We start from the raw sequence: 6,347 nt of genomic DNA on the forward strand, positions 1-6,347 counted from the left end.
CAATTTGAGAGATTAACTGATCAATTTGAGAGATTAACTGATCAAGAATTTATAATTTAATCCATGTCTTACTTACTACATAACAGAGTTGAACCACCACTCACCAAGGATTCAAAGGGAATTGCTCGAGCTCCTGGTCTGATTCTAGTTCTTCCATAATGATTAGAAGCATAATTAACTCTACAGAAAAAATCATCTCTGTACCTAAATTTAAAACATTTAATTTAAGTGCAAAAATGCAAAGTGTTGATGGAATTCATGTAGTAGTTAGGTTACCGAAGTTGTCAGTGGACAAAGTCCTGCCAGCACCATCTAGCACTTTAGTTTTGTATCCAGAAACAGGAGGGAACCTCCATTGCTTCACTGCCATAACCTCTTGTGCTATACTTGACATTCTCACACCTCCGTATGAAGAATATTCCGGAAGAAAATGTACTTATTACCGAGATTACCCCTACTCCAGTTTTGGTAAGTTGAGCATAATCTGTTACCTGATTTTGTGAATTTGTAAAGGTTGTTGTATTCTTTATTGGAATGACAGGAAGTGGAGATGAGTTGATTGATGGAAAAGAAGATGAATATGCATGGTTAGAGGAGATAGATGCACCAGATGTAGCAATAACAACAGCTGATATTGTGAGCAAGAGTGTAGCAGTAGAGTTTGAGGTATCATATTTATATTTATTTGCTTACTTTTTTTTATTTCATTTATTATCGTTTTATTAAAAAAAGTTATTTTTTTAAGGTTGGTGGAAGCGGTATAAGAATCGGGGGAATGGCAAAAGGTTCTGGAATGATCCACCCAAACATGGGAACACTTCTTGGTGTATGTACTAATATTTCCATATTATTAATTTATTACCACAAAATGTTTTGTAAAAAAAATTTAATTGATTCAAAAAAAATGTCAATTTTCAGGTTATAATGACTGATGCTCGTGTAGATACTGACATCTAGCGAAAGATGGTTCAGGTTGCTGTGAATCGAAGTTTCAACCAAATTACTATAAGTAGTAGCATCATTAAAGGGTATTTTAGTCGTTTAACCAACAGTGACATGTGTATTAATAACTAAAATATTGCAGGTAGATGGGGATACTAGCACCAATGATACCATTATTGCTTTGGCTAGTGGCTTATCTGGATCAAACAGGATATCATCATTACACAGTTCTGAAGGAAACCAACTACAAATGTGGTTGATGCGGTATGTTTAAATTACCAATTTACCCTTTTGTTGTTACATGCATTTTACAAGTGTTTTTTTTTTGTTAAGGTAATGCAAGGGCTTGCCAAATCAATAGCATAGGATGGAGAAGGGGCAACATGTTTGATAGAGGTCTGTTTTTTTTTTTGGGGGGGGGGGGGGGGGGGAGGGCAGAAGGGTATTTATGGAAATGAGAAATTATGCAGGTGACAGTAAGTGGTGCAGGGAGTGAAAGTGAAGCAGCAAAGATTGCACGTTCAGTGGCATCTTCTTCACTTACCAATGCATGATGGTTAATAACTTAATATGTTGTTATTTCAAGGTGAAATAACTACTTCCAATGATATAATGATGATTTTTTATGGTTGGTTTTATCATGTGGTAATTTATGGTAGGGATCCAAATTAGGGGCGGATAGCCTGTGCTGCAGGGTGTGTGGGGATTTTTTTTGACTCAAATGCCCTTAGAATAGCACTTGGAGATATTCTACTTATGGAAGGAGGCCAGCCACTTCCATTTGATAGGTAACAGTAACACCATACATGATAATTGAAATACTGAAAATGCGGGAGTGTTCCAGGGCAGTAGCTAGTAATTACCTGAAAGAGGCTGGTGATGCTCATGGCACTGTCAAAATTCAGATATCCATAGGTAACTTTATTATTAAGTCATTCTTTCTGCATTAAATAAAAAAGAAACTTGTGTTATTTATTTGTTTATTTTGGGTGGAACGTGAACAGGGGATGGACTAGGAACAGGGTTAGCATGGGGATGTGATTTAAGTTATGATTATGTCAAGATTAATTATGCAACCTCTTTAGGCCCGGGCAGTCTTGATAAATGCTGGTCAAGCAAATGCAGCCACGGTAATTTTTTACTTAACTTTTTGTTACCTGTGATGTAAAATGACGTATATGCCCTTACAGGGGGATGCAGGTTACCAAGATGTAATAGACTGCTCATATGCCCTTTCCAATGTATGTAAAGTGTAAACCTCATTGTGTTCATTTACGTCATTTTACATCACGGGTAACAAAAAAATTAAGTAAAAAATTACAGTGGCTGCATTTGCTTGACCAACATTTATCAAGATTGTCCGGGCCTAAAGAGGTTGCATAATTAATTTTGACATAATCATAACTTAAATCGCATCCCCATGCTAACCCTTTTCCTGGTCCACCCCCTGTTCACGTTCCACCCAAAATAAATTAGGTTGATTCTGCTCTTCTTATGCACACAAGTGTATTTTCGTCATTTCTTCTCTCTAGTTTTATCTCGGTGACATGATAAATTAGTTTAATTTCATTCTTGCTTTAAATAACATGTTTTGAACAAGAGTAATATTTTAGGTCATATTTAAAAATGATCAAAATAACCTTATTTCTGAACAAGGGTATATAATACATAATTACAATAAGAGAATAATAGATAACTCAAAATAAGGGCAAAATGTTCTTTATCCCAGAAGACAAGATAAAGAACGTGTTTTGTGTATCTATTTACAGTACATATCTTTCACATAACATAAAAAACTCTTTAAATTCCATGCATCGTTGACCGGATAATATTTAGGTATAGTTAGTTGTGTACTGTTTCCATGTTACATAATTGATCAATACCTCACTAAATTGATCATCTTTTACAGCCGATTTTGGTGTACATGTCCAAGGTTGATGGGAGATTCAATTTTAGCCCCATCAGTGTTAACTTTCTGACAGAAGTTGCAAAAGTTATCTTTGCACTTGTCATGCTTCTAATACATGTATGTTCTTCATTTCTTAATTTTATTATATTTATCTTCTGCTTTTGTTTTGGAAAACGTTTGTGTGACCTAAACTTATCTTTCATCTGTTTACACCTGAATATATATGATGCTAACTTGTTGGCCTAGTTATTAGGTATTCTGCTTTCATTATTTGCATGTTATCTTAATTGATTTTTAAGTTCTGAACTTAGTGTAGTACTTCTTTCCCTTATTCCTTACAAGTTGCTAAATTCTTTGTTAATTTTCAGGCTAGAAATCAGAAGATTGGAGAGAAGCCACTTCTTTCTGTCTCTAGCTTTGTATAGGTAAATTTGCCACATTTTCCTTTTTGAGTCAAAATATTATGCAACGGTTAGGCTTCTTCCAACAACAAAGTACTCATTATATTCTTAATGATTCCAAATTCTACTTTATGCTAGCTATATATAAAATGCTTAAAAGTTAAAAATTTATACTATATCTTATAACCTATAGAATAAGTTCATTTTTTATAAAAGCAACAACAAAGCTCATGCTCATGTCTTTATGTCTGCCATGGTTTTCTGCAGGCAGCTCGCAACAATGTGCTTCTTGAGATCTATTATAAGGTTACTTCTCTCATGGCCAATAATATATGTAGTTGCTTTAGTTTTTATTTGAGGATCATAAATGAACTTTATAATAATGTGTACTTGTCTTAATCGTTTCCTGACTGCAGAATTCAACCGGAGGATCAGAGCTTAGCACTAATTAATGTAGGAATTTTGATAACATATTTGCTACCATTTGTTTGTAAATTTTTGTTACAACTTCTATTAATTTGTTTTATCTTTCCATGGAATGATTATTTGTATGACATTAAATTTATGCAATGGATTCTATTTTTTTATATGATATTTTATTATCTATTATTAAACATTAAATACAAAATTAATTTGAAAATAAGCAAATCTATAAATAATATTTTTTTAAACATTTAAAATTATGATACGCAAAAATGTGTGTCATCTTCATTTATGACATGGCCTTTCTTGACAGGGGCTTCCTTGATACGAATTGCGTGTCATAAACACGCGCGTCGTAAGGTTACGACACGCAAATGCGTGTCGTCTTCCTTTATGACAGGGCCTTCCTTGATACGCATTGCGTGTCATAACCGCGCGTCGTAAATGCGCGTCATAAATGCGCGTCGTAAATGCGCGTCGTCTCTCTTTATGACAGGGCCTTCCTTGACACGCATTTGCGCGTCGTCTGAGCGTTTTACGACACGCAATGAGCGTCGTAAAAGGCCTTTTTTCTAGTAGTGGTCCTTTTAGGTTGCCTTCACCAAAGCAACTTAATAGGATGAATTATGGAGAGAAAGGATTAAATATGATTTATTAATATATTATGAGAATAATATATTAAAGGAGAAATCATATTGTTTAATTAATATTAGTTAATAATTAATTGGTAATTAGTTTGTGACTAAAACAGATTAATTAAACTTAAGGGACTGGAATTGTAATTATAAGATAATTGCAATTTGGGCCATGGATTGCCTTATATTAAGGAGTGGACGAATTCTATGGGAAACCCATGAGGAAATCGTCCAAAGCCTTAAGGAAAGGAATCTATGGGTTGCTTAGGGCTTAAGCATCCAAATTAGGGTTTCCTTGTTAGATAACCCTAATAGCCTCCTATATATATATATATATATATATATATATATATATATATATATATATATATATATATATATATATAGATCCCTTATGACCCAAAAACGTGGCTAAGCATCCTTCTAGGGTTTCACATGTTTTTAGGCAGCCTCCATCCTCTCTCCTCTTCATCCTCTTGCTCTTGATGTTTGTGAACCATTAGAGGAGTGACATTTGTGACTCTAAGCTTTCTAAAGTCAATACAAGGAGGAATTGGGATTGTTATTGCTACATAACAATCAAGGTAATATCTTAAACTCATTCTCATGTTAATATGATTACTTGAATGCTAGAATTAGGGTTTATAGTCTTGGATAACTTGCATGTACAATAGAGAAACCTAGATCCAAGCATTAGGGTTTGTATGAGCACATAGGATGTTCTTATGACCAAAACCCATCACTTAGACATATCCATAACACTGTTAATGTCTGCTAGCTGCGGAAGTGTTTAGTGGATGACTCCGCAGTTGTGCATTTAGAGGATATTTAGGTGGATGATAGCATGAACGACATCAAGAGACCAGTCGCCATTCTCGACAGGAAGACGAAGGATGTGAGGAACACGAGGGTAGAGTTGGTGAAGGTGCAGTGGCAGCACTGCAAGGGCTCGGAATGGACATGGTAGCTAGAGGATGAGATGAGGGAGCATTACCCAGAGCTATTTCTAGCCACAGCAGACTTCGAGGGCGAAGTCTAAGATAAGTGAGGGATATTTGTAACATTTGGTTCCTGGTATATATTTAATTTATAATTATTCACTTTTGTATAGAAACTCGACGAGTTAGAGGCCCCAAACTCGTCAAGTAGAGATGAATTGGACCGCAGATTTTGGAGACCTGCTAGAAAAGTTGGGGAGCCTTAACTCGACAAGTAGGTTGGCAAAAATGAAACCCTAATTCTGGTGTTTTACACTCTATATAAACACCTTAACCACAAGGTGTTGGCCTCATCTCTAGCTTCCACTGCCCAAAACTAGTGTCAACCCAAGACTTGGGTGAGTTGGAAAGAGGCCCAGTGCAGCAATGAGAAGAGGGGCATAACTTTATTCCATCATTCTAATGTATTGGGTATCCGGCACAAATTATTTCATCTCCGATTGACTGTATGTTTACTCTCTCTAGTTCCCATCTTCCCAGTCGTCTCCTAAAAAGACGAAAGGTCCGGATGTAGAAGACGAGGAGTTCATTGGTTTCCCCAGTCATCAATTGTTCAAGAGTCTCTTACTTGGATACATAATGGATACCCTCTGCCAATTTCTTTCTTGTACACAAGAACGGTGATTTCTACAAACTCTCATCTCTTGTCGCTCGATTTCTCTAAACTCTCTTTTCGAATCTATTTTTTGATACCATTTTCTCTTCTGATTTCTGTGACTATCTTGATATTTATCTACTCTCTGGCATGGAACTCATCAGAGTTATAATGGAAGTATTCTCCTTTTTAGGACGATCGTGCCCCTGTTGCTATGGAATTGTCCAATTCTCCATTTGTTACTTAGCTTTTCTAGATGTTATGCTTTCTCATATGGTGTTACTTTTCTAGATTTGGAGTTTTACCTAGGTGTACGGTTATGCTTTTTCTTGCTTTGGTCGGTTTGGATTTTAAAGGTGCCTCCCTGTACATATTGTTTTTCCAATTTGGATGATTCTGCTCTTGTTGCTCTAGGGGTATTCAGTTTTTGTAATCGCTTTCAAG

General features: G+C 35.7%; 1 pseudogene; it reads left to right on the forward strand.

Annotated features, from left to right (window-relative positions):
* Positions 1 to 408: 408 nt before the first annotated feature.
* Positions 409 to 3,276, forward strand: LOC145099282 (arginine biosynthesis bifunctional protein ArgJ, chloroplastic-like; annotated as a pseudogene).
* Positions 3,277 to 6,347: the final 3,071 nt, after the last annotated feature.

Source organism: Lactuca serriola, chromosome 4 (assembly GCF_051521515.1).
Source record: "Lactuca serriola cultivar US96UC23 chromosome 4, Lser_US96UC23_V15, whole genome shotgun sequence".
Lineage (NCBI taxonomy): Eukaryota > Viridiplantae > Streptophyta > Magnoliopsida > Asterales > Asteraceae > Lactuca > Lactuca serriola.